This window comes from Rhinoderma darwinii, unplaced genomic scaffold (genome assembly GCF_050947455.1).
Source record: "Rhinoderma darwinii isolate aRhiDar2 unplaced genomic scaffold, aRhiDar2.hap1 Scaffold_3900, whole genome shotgun sequence".
Taxonomy (NCBI): domain Eukaryota; kingdom Metazoa; phylum Chordata; class Amphibia; order Anura; family Rhinodermatidae; genus Rhinoderma; species Rhinoderma darwinii.
In genome coordinates this window covers 41189-55410 of record NW_027463525.1, presented here as the reverse complement: position 1 = coordinate 55410, position 14222 = coordinate 41189, and the positions used below count along the sequence as shown (strand labels likewise).

Below are 14222 nucleotides of genomic sequence, written 5' to 3'. Positions count from 1 at the left end.
GTAGCTGTAAATGTGTGTGAGCCTGCAGGGCCCCATGGAATTGCCTAGGAGTAGGCTGAATCAATCGCTGCAAGGGGTGAACAGCAGTATGGGACAGGCTCGGGCAAGGCAAGGGCCGCTCGGGTTATCGCTTCTCGGCCTTTTGGCTAAGATCAAGTGTAGTATCTGTTCTTATCAGTTTAATATCTGATACGTCCCCTATCTGGGGACCATATATTAAATGGATTTTTAGAACAGGGAGATGGAAATAGAGCTTGCTCTGTCCACTCCACGCATTGACCTGGTATTGCAGTATTTCCAGGACCGGTGCACCCTTCCCTTATGTGTTGACTAAAATCAGATTCCAAAAGTGCTATTTGTGTTTGCTATTGTTTTTGTCTTTCTGATGGGATCTCCCCTTTTAATCCCATTATTTCAACACCTGTTGGACAATGCATTTGTACAGTCATGTGTGATAATGAGCTCATTTATTAAATGCAATTAATTAATACATTGCCACCTCTTGTTGTGTGTGTGTGTGTGTGTGTGTGTGTGTGTGTGTGTGTGTGTGTGTGTGTGTGTGTGTGTGTGTGTGTGTGTGTGTCTTCTGTGTTTCTGTGTTTCCGGCATTTCACATTGGAACAGCTCATTCACCTTCCTTGTCTTCTCTCCGCCCTCCCTTTTAGGTAGGTTAAAGAGCTGCACCTGAGCCAGCCACTGATTGATTGATGCAGCACCACAGTCAAATAGTGGAGTGGAGTAGGGGGAACAGCAAACAGCCATTAAAGCAGCCCGCCCGCCACAATGGACCTACCTGTGTACACTAGATGGATGTGATGGAATGTACTGTCGTCCCTACATTTCCAAGAAGAAGTAAGAATTGCAGTTGCAACAAACCCTTGCTTGCCTACAAAGAGAGCAGCAATTTGGATTTGTTACTATGTTACCTGGAAGAATAACAAACTGTGCAAGGATGGAGGTTGTAGGAGCAAAGAGAAGTTGTCTGTAAAGTTGGTGGATGCCTATTTTCCATTTTGCAGTCCCTTGTCTCCCTCTTGTGGCCTCCTGGAGGCAAATAAATGTGCAAAAAAAAGACAGCCTGGCGGCCGGCTGTTGCAGTGTTGCCCTCTCAGGCAACACTGAGTGACTGACTGAGCCGCACCGTCTTATATAAAGTTCAGACGGAACTTTGCACGTGTCATAGTGGAGCCCTCAGGATTCCAGAGCCAGCTTTCTGACATCATAATGGGGCCTGCCTCAGAGATAGATAAAAGCCTGGGCCCAGGCAGTGTTGGTCAGTGCTGCTCAGCAGGCAGCACTGGACTGGACTGGACTGGATTACAGCTGATACAAGGTGTGAAGGAACAAGGGGTGGCTGTGGGCATGCACTTGCTGCCGCTGCCAGTGTTTATCTGCATGGCAGGAGGGCATTTGGGCGTTGCCAGGAAGGCGTTTTTATGTAGATTCCTCCTCTTTCAGCACTGCATTGTGGTGCAAGCAAAAGAAGCAAATCCTGTGTAGCTTCCTCTCCGGCCTTTATTCACCTCCCTCCCGCTTAGTAGCTGTAAATGTGTGTGAGCCTGCAGGGCCCCATGGAATTGCCTAGGAGTAGGCTGAATCAATCGCTGCAAGGGGTGAACAGCAGTATGGGACAGGCTCGGGCAAGGCAAGGGCCGCTCGGGTTATCGCTTCTCGGCCTTTTGGCTAAGATCAAGTGTAGTATCTGTTCTTATCAGTTTAATATCTGATACGTCCCCTATCTGGGGACCATATATTAAATGGATTTTTAGAACAGGGAGATGGAAATAGAGCTTGCTCTGTCCACTCCACGCATTGACCTGGTATTGCAGTATTTCCAGGACCGGTGCACCCTTCCCTTATGTGTTGACTAAAATCAGATTCCAAAAGTGCTATTTGTGTTTGCTATTGTTTTTGTCTTTCTGATGGGATCTCCCCTTTTAATCCCATTATTTCAACACCTGTTGGACAATGCATTTGTACAGTCATGTGTGATAATGAGCTCATTTATTAAATGCAATTAATTAATACATTGCCACCTCTTGTTGTGTGTGTGTGTGTGTGTGTGTGTGTGTGTGTGTGTGTGTGTGTGTGTGTGTGTGTGTGTGTGTGTGTGTGTGTGTGTGTCTTCTGTGTTTCTGTGTTTCCGGCATTTCACATTGGAACAGCTCATTCACCTTCCTTGTCTTCTCTCCGCCCTCCCTTTTAGGTAGGTTAAAGAGCTGCACCTGAGCCAGCCACTGATTGATTGATGCAGCACCACAGTCAAATAGTGGAGTGGAGTAGGGGGAACAGCAAACAGCCATTAAAGCAGCCCGCCCGCCACAATGGACCTACCTGTGTACACTAGATGGATGTGATGGAATGTACTGTCGTCCCTACATTTCCAAGAAGAAGTAAGAATTGCAGTTGCAACAAACCCTTGCTTGCCTACAAAGAGAGCAGCAATTTGGATTTGTTACTATGTTACCTGGAAGAATAACAAACTGTGCAAGGATGGAGGTTGTAGGAGCAAAGAGAAGTTGTCTGTAAAGTTGGTGGATGCCTATTTTCCATTTTGCAGTCCCTTGTCTCCCTCTTGTGGCCTCCTGGAGGCAAATAAATGTGCAAAAAAAAGACAGCCTGGCGGCCGGCTGTTGCAGTGTTGCCCTCTCAGGCAACACTGAGTGACTGACTGAGCCGCACCGTCTTATATAAAGTTCAGACGGAACTTTGCACGTGTCATAGTGGAGCCCTCAGGATTCCAGAGCCAGCTTTCTGACATCATAATGGGGCCTGCCTCAGAGATAGATAAAAGCCTGGGCCCAGGCAGTGTTGGTCAGTGCTGCTCAGCAGGCAGCACTGGACTGGACTGGACTGGATTACAGCTGATACAAGGTGTGAAGGAACAAGGGGTGGCTGTGGGCATGCACTTGCTGCCGCTGCCAGTGTTTATCTGCATGGCAGGAGGGCATTTGGGCGTTGCCAGGAAGGCGTTTTTATGTAGATTCCTCCTCTTTCAGCACTGCATTGTGGTGCAAGCAAAAGAAGCAAATCCTGTGTAGCTTCCTCTCCGGCCTTTATTCACCTCCCTCCCGCTTAGTAGCTGTAAATGTGTGTGAGCCTGCAGGGCCCCATGGAATTGCCTAGGAGTAGGCTGAATCAATCGCTGCAAGGGGTGAACAGCAGTATGGGACAGGCTCGGGCAAGGCAAGGGCCGCTCGGGTTATCGCTTCTCGGCCTTTTGGCTAAGATCAAGTGTAGTATCTGTTCTTATCAGTTTAATATCTGATACGTCCCCTATCTGGGGACCATATATTAAATGGATTTTTAGAACAGGGAGATGGAAATAGAGCTTGCTCTGTCCACTCCACGCATTGACCTGGTATTGCAGTATTTCCAGGACCGGTGCACCCTTCCCTTATGTGTTGACTAAAATCAGATTCCAAAAGTGCTATTTGTGTTTGCTATTGTTTTTGTCTTTCTGATGGGATCTCCCCTTTTAATCCCATTATTTCAACACCTGTTGGACAATGCATTTGTACAGTCATGTGTGATAATGAGCTCATTTATTAAATGCAATTAATTAATACATTGCCACCTCTTGTTGTGTGTGTGTGTGTGTGTGTGTGTGTGTGTGTGTGTGTGTGTGTGTGTGTGTGTGTGTGTGTGTGTGTGTGTGTCTTCTGTGTTTCTGTGTTTCCGGCATTTCACATTGGAACAGCTCATTCACCTTCCTTGTCTTCTCTCCGCCCTCCCTTTTAGGTAGGTTAAAGAGCTGCACCTGAGCCAGCCACTGATTGATTGATGCAGCACCACAGTCAAATAGTGGAGTGGAGTAGGGGGAACAGCAAACAGCCATTAAAGCAGCCCGCCCGCCACAATGGACCTACCTGTGTACACTAGATGGATGTGATGGAATGTACTGTCGTCCCTACATTTCCAAGAAGAAGTAAGAATTGCAGTTGCAACAAACCCTTGCTTGCCTACAAAGAGAGCAGCAATTTGGATTTGTTACTATGTTACCTGGAAGAATAACAAACTGTGCAAGGATGGAGGTTGTAGGAGCAAAGAGAAGTTGTCTGTAAAGTTGGTGGATGCCTATTTTCCATTTTGCAGTCCCTTGTCTCCCTCTTGTGGCCTCCTGGAGGCAAATAAATGTGCAAAAAAAAGACAGCCTGGCGGCCGGCTGTTGCAGTGTTGCCCTCTCAGGCAACACTGAGTGACTGACTGAGCCGCACCGTCTTATATAAAGTTCAGACGGAACTTTGCACGTGTCATAGTGGAGCCCTCAGGATTCCAGAGCCAGCTTTCTGACATCATAATGGGGCCTGCCTCAGAGATAGATAAAAGCCTGGGCCCAGGCAGTGTTGGTCAGTGCTGCTCAGCAGGCAGCACTGGACTGGACTGGACTGGATTACAGCTGATACAAGGTGTGAAGGAACAAGGGGTGGCTGTGGGCATGCACTTGCTGCCGCTGCCAGTGTTTATCTGCATGGCAGGAGGGCATTTGGGCGTTGCCAGGAAGGCGTTTTTATGTAGATTCCTCCTCTTTCAGCACTGCATTGTGGTGCAAGCAAAAGAAGCAAATCCTGTGTAGCTTCCTCTCCGGCCTTTATTCACCTCCCTCCCGCTTAGTAGCTGTAAATGTGTGTGAGCCTGCAGGGCCCCATGGAATTGCCTAGGAGTAGGCTGAATCAATCGCTGCAAGGGGTGAACAGCAGTATGGGACAGGCTCGGGCAAGGCAAGGGCCGCTCGGGTTATCGCTTCTCGGCCTTTTGGCTAAGATCAAGTGTAGTATCTGTTCTTATCAGTTTAATATCTGATACGTCCCCTATCTGGGGACCATATATTAAATGGATTTTTAGAACAGGGAGATGGAAATAGAGCTTGCTCTGTCCACTCCACGCATTGACCTGGTATTGCAGTATTTCCAGGACCGGTGCACCCTTCCCTTATGTGTTGACTAAAATCAGATTCCAAAAGTGCTATTTGTGTTTGCTATTGTTTTTGTCTTTCTGATGGGATCTCCCCTTTTAATCCCATTATTTCAACACCTGTTGGACAATGCATTTGTACAGTCATGTGTGATAATGAGCTCATTTATTAAATGCAATTAATTAATACATTGCCACCTCTTGTTGTGTGTGTGTGTGTGTGTGTGTGTGTGTGTGTGTGTGTGTGTGTGTGTGTGTGTGTGTGTGTGTGTGTGTGTGTGTGTGTGTGTGTCTTCTGTGTTTCTGTGTTTCCGGCATTTCACATTGGAACAGCTCATTCACCTTCCTTGTCTTCTCTCCGCCCTCCCTTTTAGGTAGGTTAAAGAGCTGCACCTGAGCCAGCCACTGATTGATTGATGCAGCACCACAGTCAAATAGTGGAGTGGAGTAGGGGGAACAGCAAACAGCCATTAAAGCAGCCCGCCCGCCACAATGGACCTACCTGTGTACACTAGATGGATGTGATGGAATGTACTGTCGTCCCTACATTTCCAAGAAGAAGTAAGAATTGCAGTTGCAACAAACCCTTGCTTGCCTACAAAGAGAGCAGCAATTTGGATTTGTTACTATGTTACCTGGAAGAATAACAAACTGTGCAAGGATGGAGGTTGTAGGAGCAAAGAGAAGTTGTCTGTAAAGTTGGTGGATGCCTATTTTCCATTTTGCAGTCCCTTGTCTCCCTCTTGTGGCCTCCTGGAGGCAAATAAATGTGCAAAAAAAAGACAGCCTGGCGGCCGGCTGTTGCAGTGTTGCCCTCTCAGGCAACACTGAGTGACTGACTGAGCCGCACCGTCTTATATAAAGTTCAGACGGAACTTTGCACGTGTCATAGTGGAGCCCTCAGGATTCCAGAGCCAGCTTTCTGACATCATAATGGGGCCTGCCTCAGAGATAGATAAAAGCCTGGGCCCAGGCAGTGTTGGTCAGTGCTGCTCAGCAGGCAGCACTGGACTGGACTGGACTGGATTACAGCTGATACAAGGTGTGAAGGAACAAGGGGTGGCTGTGGGCATGCACTTGCTGCCGCTGCCAGTGTTTATCTGCATGGCAGGAGGGCATTTGGGCGTTGCCAGGAAGGCGTTTTTATGTAGATTCCTCCTCTTTCAGCACTGCATTGTGGTGCAAGCAAAAGAAGCAAATCCTGTGTAGCTTCCTCTCCGGCCTTTATTCACCTCCCTCCCGCTTAGTAGCTGTAAATGTGTGTGAGCCTGCAGGGCCCCATGGAATTGCCTAGGAGTAGGCTGAATCAATCGCTGCAAGGGGTGAACAGCAGTATGGGACAGGCTCGGGCAAGGCAAGGGCCGCTCGGGTTATCGCTTCTCGGCCTTTTGGCTAAGATCAAGTGTAGTATCTGTTCTTATCAGTTTAATATCTGATACGTCCCCTATCTGGGGACCATATATTAAATGGATTTTTAGAACAGGGAGATGGAAATAGAGCTTGCTCTGTCCACTCCACGCATTGACCTGGTATTGCAGTATTTCCAGGACCGGTGCACCCTTCCCTTATGTGTTGACTAAAATCAGATTCCAAAAGTGCTATTTGTGTTTGCTATTGTTTTTGTCTTTCTGATGGGATCTCCCCTTTTAATCCCATTATTTCAACACCTGTTGGACAATGCATTTGTACAGTCATGTGTGATAATGAGCTCATTTATTAAATGCAATTAATTAATACATTGCCACCTCTTGTTGTGTGTGTGTGTGTGTGTGTGTGTGTGTGTGTGTGTGTGTGTGTGTGTGTGTGTGTGTGTGTGTGTGTGTGTGTCTTCTGTGTTTCTGTGTTTCCGGCATTTCACATTGGAACAGCTCATTCACCTTCCTTGTCTTCTCTCCGCCCTCCCTTTTAGGTAGGTTAAAGAGCTGCACCTGAGCCAGCCACTGATTGATTGATGCAGCACCACAGTCAAATAGTGGAGTGGAGTAGGGGGAACAGCAAACAGCCATTAAAGCAGCCCGCCCGCCACAATGGACCTACCTGTGTACACTAGATGGATGTGATGGAATGTACTGTCGTCCCTACATTTCCAAGAAGAAGTAAGAATTGCAGTTGCAACAAACCCTTGCTTGCCTACAAAGAGAGCAGCAATTTGGATTTGTTACTATGTTACCTGGAAGAATAACAAACTGTGCAAGGATGGAGGTTGTAGGAGCAAAGAGAAGTTGTCTGTAAAGTTGGTGGATGCCTATTTTCCATTTTGCAGTCCCTTGTCTCCCTCTTGTGGCCTCCTGGAGGCAAATAAATGTGCAAAAAAAAGACAGCCTGGCGGCCGGCTGTTGCAGTGTTGCCCTCTCAGGCAACACTGAGTGACTGACTGAGCCGCACCGTCTTATATAAAGTTCAGACGGAACTTTGCACGTGTCATAGTGGAGCCCTCAGGATTCCAGAGCCAGCTTTCTGACATCATAATGGGGCCTGCCTCAGAGATAGATAAAAGCCTGGGCCCAGGCAGTGTTGGTCAGTGCTGCTCAGCAGGCAGCACTGGACTGGACTGGACTGGATTACAGCTGATACAAGGTGTGAAGGAACAAGGGGTGGCTGTGGGCATGCACTTGCTGCCGCTGCCAGTGTTTATCTGCATGGCAGGAGGGCATTTGGGCGTTGCCAGGAAGGCGTTTTTATGTAGATTCCTCCTCTTTCAGCACTGCATTGTGGTGCAAGCAAAAGAAGCAAATCCTGTGTAGCTTCCTCTCCGGCCTTTATTCACCTCCCTCCCGCTTAGTAGCTGTAAATGTGTGTGAGCCTGCAGGGCCCCATGGAATTGCCTAGGAGTAGGCTGAATCAATCGCTGCAAGGGGTGAACAGCAGTATGGGACAGGCTCGGGCAAGGCAAGGGCCGCTCGGGTTATCGCTTCTCGGCCTTTTGGCTAAGATCAAGTGTAGTATCTGTTCTTATCAGTTTAATATCTGATACGTCCCCTATCTGGGGACCATATATTAAATGGATTTTTAGAACAGGGAGATGGAAATAGAGCTTGCTCTGTCCACTCCACGCATTGACCTGGTATTGCAGTATTTCCAGGACCGGTGCACCCTTCCCTTATGTGTTGACTAAAATCAGATTCCAAAAGTGCTATTTGTGTTTGCTATTGTTTTTGTCTTTCTGATGGGATCTCCCCTTTTAATCCCATTATTTCAACACCTGTTGGACAATGCATTTGTACAGTCATGTGTGATAATGAGCTCATTTATTAAATGCAATTAATTAATACATTGCCACCTCTTGTTGTGTGTGTGTGTGTGTGTGTGTGTGTGTGTGTGTGTGTGTGTGTGTGTGTGTGTGTGTGTGTGTGTGTGTGTGTCTTCTGTGTTTCTGTGTTTCCGGCATTTCACATTGGAACAGCTCATTCACCTTCCTTGTCTTCTCTCCGCCCTCCCTTTTAGGTAGGTTAAAGAGCTGCACCTGAGCCAGCCACTGATTGATTGATGCAGCACCACAGTCAAATAGTGGAGTGGAGTAGGGGGAACAGCAAACAGCCATTAAAGCAGCCCGCCCGCCACAATGGACCTACCTGTGTACACTAGATGGATGTGATGGAATGTACTGTCGTCCCTACATTTCCAAGAAGAAGTAAGAATTGCAGTTGCAACAAACCCTTGCTTGCCTACAAAGAGAGCAGCAATTTGGATTTGTTACTATGTTACCTGGAAGAATAACAAACTGTGCAAGGATGGAGGTTGTAGGAGCAAAGAGAAGTTGTCTGTAAAGTTGGTGGATGCCTATTTTCCATTTTGCAGTCCCTTGTCTCCCTCTTGTGGCCTCCTGGAGGCAAATAAATGTGCAAAAAAAAGACAGCCTGGCGGCCGGCTGTTGCAGTGTTGCCCTCTCAGGCAACACTGAGTGACTGACTGAGCCGCACCGTCTTATATAAAGTTCAGACGGAACTTTGCACGTGTCATAGTGGAGCCCTCAGGATTCCAGAGCCAGCTTTCTGACATCATAATGGGGCCTGCCTCAGAGATAGATAAAAGCCTGGGCCCAGGCAGTGTTGGTCAGTGCTGCTCAGCAGGCAGCACTGGACTGGACTGGACTGGATTACAGCTGATACAAGGTGTGAAGGAACAAGGGGTGGCTGTGGGCATGCACTTGCTGCCGCTGCCAGTGTTTATCTGCATGGCAGGAGGGCATTTGGGCGTTGCCAGGAAGGCGTTTTTATGTAGATTCCTCCTCTTTCAGCACTGCATTGTGGTGCAAGCAAAAGAAGCAAATCCTGTGTAGCTTCCTCTCCGGCCTTTATTCACCTCCCTCCCGCTTAGTAGCTGTAAATGTGTGTGAGCCTGCAGGGCCCCATGGAATTGCCTAGGAGTAGGCTGAATCAATCGCTGCAAGGGGTGAACAGCAGTATGGGACAGGCTCGGGCAAGGCAAGGGCCGCTCGGGTTATCGCTTCTCGGCCTTTTGGCTAAGATCAAGTGTAGTATCTGTTCTTATCAGTTTAATATCTGATACGTCCCCTATCTGGGGACCATATATTAAATGGATTTTTAGAACAGGGAGATGGAAATAGAGCTTGCTCTGTCCACTCCACGCATTGACCTGGTATTGCAGTATTTCCAGGACCGGTGCACCCTTCCCTTATGTGTTGACTAAAATCAGATTCCAAAAGTGCTATTTGTGTTTGCTATTGTTTTTGTCTTTCTGATGGGATCTCCCCTTTTAATCCCATTATTTCAACACCTGTTGGACAATGCATTTGTACAGTCATGTGTGATAATGAGCTCATTTATTAAATGCAATTAATTAATACATTGCCACCTCTTGTTGTGTGTGTGTGTGTGTGTGTGTGTGTGTGTGTGTGTGTGTGTGTGTGTGTGTGTGTGTGTGTGTGTGTGTGTCTTCTGTGTTTCTGTGTTTCCGGCATTTCACATTGGAACAGCTCATTCACCTTCCTTGTCTTCTCTCCGCCCTCCCTTTTAGGTAGGTTAAAGAGCTGCACCTGAGCCAGCCACTGATTGATTGATGCAGCACCACAGTCAAATAGTGGAGTGGAGTAGGGGGAACAGCAAACAGCCATTAAAGCAGCCCGCCCGCCACAATGGACCTACCTGTGTACACTAGATGGATGTGATGGAATGTACTGTCGTCCCTACATTTCCAAGAAGAAGTAAGAATTGCAGTTGCAACAAACCCTTGCTTGCCTACAAAGAGAGCAGCAATTTGGATTTGTTACTATGTTACCTGGAAGAATAACAAACTGTGCAAGGATGGAGGTTGTAGGAGCAAAGAGAAGTTGTCTGTAAAGTTGGTGGATGCCTATTTTCCATTTTGCAGTCCCTTGTCTCCCTCTTGTGGCCTCCTGGAGGCAAATAAATGTGCAAAAAAAAGACAGCCTGGCGGCCGGCTGTTGCAGTGTTGCCCTCTCAGGCAACACTGAGTGACTGACTGAGCCGCACCGTCTTATATAAAGTTCAGACGGAACTTTGCACGTGTCATAGTGGAGCCCTCAGGATTCCAGAGCCAGCTTTCTGACATCATAATGGGGCCTGCCTCAGAGATAGATAAAAGCCTGGGCCCAGGCAGTGTTGGTCAGTGCTGCTCAGCAGGCAGCACTGGACTGGACTGGACTGGATTACAGCTGATACAAGGTGTGAAGGAACAAGGGGTGGCTGTGGGCATGCACTTGCTGCCGCTGCCAGTGTTTATCTGCATGGCAGGAGGGCATTTGGGCGTTGCCAGGAAGGCGTTTTTATGTAGATTCCTCCTCTTTCAGCACTGCATTGTGGTGCAAGCAAAAGAAGCAAATCCTGTGTAGCTTCCTCTCCGGCCTTTATTCACCTCCCTCCCGCTTAGTAGCTGTAAATGTGTGTGAGCCTGCAGGGCCCCATGGAATTGCCTAGGAGTAGGCTGAATCAATCGCTGCAAGGGGTGAACAGCAGTATGGGACAGGCTCGGGCAAGGCAAGGGCCGCTCGGGTTATCGCTTCTCGGCCTTTTGGCTAAGATCAAGTGTAGTATCTGTTCTTATCAGTTTAATATCTGATACGTCCCCTATCTGGGGACCATATATTAAATGGATTTTTAGAACAGGGAGATGGAAATAGAGCTTGCTCTGTCCACTCCACGCATTGACCTGGTATTGCAGTATTTCCAGGACCGGTGCACCCTTCCCTTATGTGTTGACTAAAATCAGATTCCAAAAGTGCTATTTGTGTTTGCTATTGTTTTTGTCTTTCTGATGGGATCTCCCCTTTTAATCCCATTATTTCAACACCTGTTGGACAATGCATTTGTACAGTCATGTGTGATAATGAGCTCATTTATTAAATGCAATTAATTAATACATTGCCACCTCTTGTTGTGTGTGTGTGTGTGTGTGTGTGTGTGTGTGTGTGTGTGTGTGTGTGTGTGTGTGTGTGTGTGTGTGTGTGTGTCTTCTGTGTTTCTGTGTTTCCGGCATTTCACATTGGAACAGCTCATTCACCTTCCTTGTCTTCTCTCCGCCCTCCCTTTTAGGTAGGTTAAAGAGCTGCACCTGAGCCAGCCACTGATTGATTGATGCAGCACCACAGTCAAATAGTGGAGTGGAGTAGGGGGAACAGCAAACAGCCATTAAAGCAGCCCGCCCGCCACAATGGACCTACCTGTGTACACTAGATGGATGTGATGGAATGTACTGTCGTCCCTACATTTCCAAGAAGAAGTAAGAATTGCAGTTGCAACAAACCCTTGCTTGCCTACAAAGAGAGCAGCAATTTGGATTTGTTACTATGTTACCTGGAAGAATAACAAACTGTGCAAGGATGGAGGTTGTAGGAGCAAAGAGAAGTTGTCTGTAAAGTTGGTGGATGCCTATTTTCCATTTTGCAGTCCCTTGTCTCCCTCTTGTGGCCTCCTGGAGGCAAATAAATGTGCAAAAAAAAGACAGCCTGGCGGCCGGCTGTTGCAGTGTTGCCCTCTCAGGCAACACTGAGTGACTGACTGAGCCGCACCGTCTTATATAAAGTTCAGACGGAACTTTGCACGTGTCATAGTGGAGCCCTCAGGATTCCAGAGCCAGCTTTCTGACATCATAATGGGGCCTGCCTCAGAGATAGATAAAAGCCTGGGCCCAGGCAGTGTTGGTCAGTGCTGCTCAGCAGGCAGCACTGGACTGGACTGGACTGGATTACAGCTGATACAAGGTGTGAAGGAACAAGGGGTGGCTGTGGGCATGCACTTGCTGCCGCTGCCAGTGTTTATCTGCATGGCAGGAGGGCATTTGGGCGTTGCCAGGAAGGCGTTTTTATGTAGATTCCTCCTCTTTCAGCACTGCATTGTGGTGCAAGCAAAAGAAGCAAATCCTGTGTAGCTTCCTCTCCGGCCTTTATTCACCTCCCTCCCGCTTAGTAGCTGTAAATGTGTGTGAGCCTGCAGGGCCCCATGGAATTGCCTAGGAGTAGGCTGAATCAATCGCTGCAAGGGGTGAACAGCAGTATGGGACAGGCTCGGGCAAGGCAAGGGCCGCTCGGGTTATCGCTTCTCGGCCTTTTGGCTAAGATCAGAAGTGGATCAACTTGCTGAAGGGATGGAGCCTCAAGGAGTGAGGAACACCATTCGTTTCCTGGTGAAGCCAGAGAGCAATAGAAGATATGAGCTTGGCACATTTGTTCAGAACGTCCTTTTCAGGATGCTGAACTTGAGAGCACAGGAGATCTACTGCTTGCAGGATAACACTTCTCAAGGGCTTTTTGATGTCTCTTTTGAGACACAAAATGAATGCCTCAGCGTTTTTGAACGCTGCAAAGAGCTGAACACGCAGCCAGAGATGAGAGACTTCACCCTTCTGCCGCTGTTCCTGATGGATGAAAAGCCGGTGACCCTGCACCTCTTCAACCCGTTCACGGAGCTGTCTCATGTGGTGGCTTTCCTCCAGAGATACTGCACCAGCGTAAGAGGAGGAATCAAGCTGAAGAACTGCTTTGGGATCCCAAACGGAAAACTACGCTTCTGGGTGCGTTTCCGTCCAGACTCGGATGGCATCGGAGGAGTGAGCCACCCGCCTTCTTCCTTCTCTCTGGGTGGTAACCGAGGATACCTAGTATACCCAGGACAGCCAAGATATTGCCGACAGTGCTTCAAGTTCGGCCACACCCAAGACGCCTGCCCGACCGGACGATGCTGCCGCAACTGCGGCACTATGGGCCACGACGCTGGACGTTGCTCTCAGCCTCGCTCCTGTGACCTGTGCGGCTCCAGAGAACACCTGGTAAGAAATTGTCCGAAAGGCTTAATGACAAGCCGAAGTTATGCGGATGCGGCTCGTACAGGCCGCGGACCCATCTTCCTGGAGACTTCCCTTGCTGTGGAGGATTCGGAGCCGGCCGCAAAAGAGCTACCAATGGCCCAGGCACTGTCCGAATTGCCCTCGCTGTTTTCAAATCCACCTCAGAAGCCAGCACAGGCACCTAACCTACAGAAACTTATATTACGCAGTTTCAACTCTGCTACATCAACACCTGCTGCTGAACTCCAGCTAACACCGGCTGCTGTTCACCCACTAGAGGGCGCTGCTGCACAAGTTCTGGCTTCTCCAGGACTTATCCCTGAGATGGAAGTGCCCGCTGATGCCTCCCCCCAGGGGGTCGAGGCTCGCACGGCACAGAAGATTGTCGCAGCTACGGAGGGCTTAGAGGACTGCCTTTCCCCAATGCAGTCTGATGACCAAGAGGGCAGTGGCACTGTCATCCCGGACACTATGGACAATGTGAGTATGAACCTTTCTTTTTCTGCCGCATTTGAAGCTTTACCCTCACTCTTGGCCCCAAATACCGAAGGAGAGGAGGACCTCTGGGAGACTGTCCGCAGTCGACCCAAGAGGATGAAAACGGAGCCTGACCACCCTACCCTTAGCGGTGCTAGTCTTAGCTCCCTGCCTTGTGCCCAGAGACTGCTTAGCCCTCCAGATAAAAGAGATACCAACTCTTTCGAAGTGCTGGCCGATTTGACGGAGGAGTTACTCAGCCAGGATAGTGGGGCGTCCTCCCCCTTCCTCGATGGCGACGTGGTCAACCTTTTTGCTGATACCTTACACATGCCACAAACATGATTTGATCTGCAGGATTTTGTTTCTGATTTCTTCTTTTTTCATTAATATCATTCACACTCTCTATTTTTTCCCTTAATGTAAGGGTTTTCCAGGACAAAGCAAGGCGGACAGCTATCTTAGAACACCTTGCCGCCAAACCAGGCGATATTTTTTGTTTACAGGAATGTGGCCTTGCCACCACCCCCAAAAGCTCGGAATGGGCACACGGCCCATCCCTCTGGTCC

General features: G+C 48.5%; 8 non-coding genes across 8 annotated transcripts; all 8 read left to right on the top strand.

Annotated features, from left to right (window-relative positions):
- Positions 1–126: 126 nt before the first annotated feature.
- Positions 127–317, top strand: LOC142708412 (U2 spliceosomal RNA). Its single transcript, XR_012868799.1, has one exon. It is a non-coding gene; the product is annotated as a U2 spliceosomal RNA (small nuclear RNA).
- A 1346-nt stretch (positions 318–1663) lies between these two features.
- Positions 1664–1854, top strand: LOC142708411 (U2 spliceosomal RNA). The gene has a single exon (XR_012868798.1). It is a non-coding gene; the product is annotated as a U2 spliceosomal RNA (small nuclear RNA).
- Positions 1855–3204: 1350 nt separating this feature from the next.
- On the top strand, positions 3205–3395 carry LOC142708410 (U2 spliceosomal RNA). The gene has a single exon (XR_012868797.1). It is a non-coding gene; the product is annotated as a U2 spliceosomal RNA (small nuclear RNA).
- Positions 3396–4739: 1344 nt separating this feature from the next.
- LOC142708409 (U2 spliceosomal RNA) lies at positions 4740–4930 on the top strand. Its single transcript, XR_012868796.1, has one exon. It is a non-coding gene; the product is annotated as a U2 spliceosomal RNA (small nuclear RNA).
- A 1356-nt stretch (positions 4931–6286) lies between these two features.
- LOC142708408 (U2 spliceosomal RNA) lies at positions 6287–6477 on the top strand. The gene has a single exon (XR_012868795.1). It is a non-coding gene; the product is annotated as a U2 spliceosomal RNA (small nuclear RNA).
- A 1344-nt stretch (positions 6478–7821) lies between these two features.
- LOC142708405 (U2 spliceosomal RNA) lies at positions 7822–8012 on the top strand. The gene has a single exon (XR_012868793.1). It is a non-coding gene; the product is annotated as a U2 spliceosomal RNA (small nuclear RNA).
- Positions 8013–9356: 1344 nt separating this feature from the next.
- LOC142708404 (U2 spliceosomal RNA) lies at positions 9357–9547 on the top strand. The gene has a single exon (XR_012868792.1). It is a non-coding gene; the product is annotated as a U2 spliceosomal RNA (small nuclear RNA).
- Positions 9548–10889: 1342 nt separating this feature from the next.
- Positions 10890–11080, top strand: LOC142708403 (U2 spliceosomal RNA). The gene has a single exon (XR_012868791.1). It is a non-coding gene; the product is annotated as a U2 spliceosomal RNA (small nuclear RNA).
- The last annotated feature ends 3142 nt before the right edge of the window (positions 11081–14222 follow it).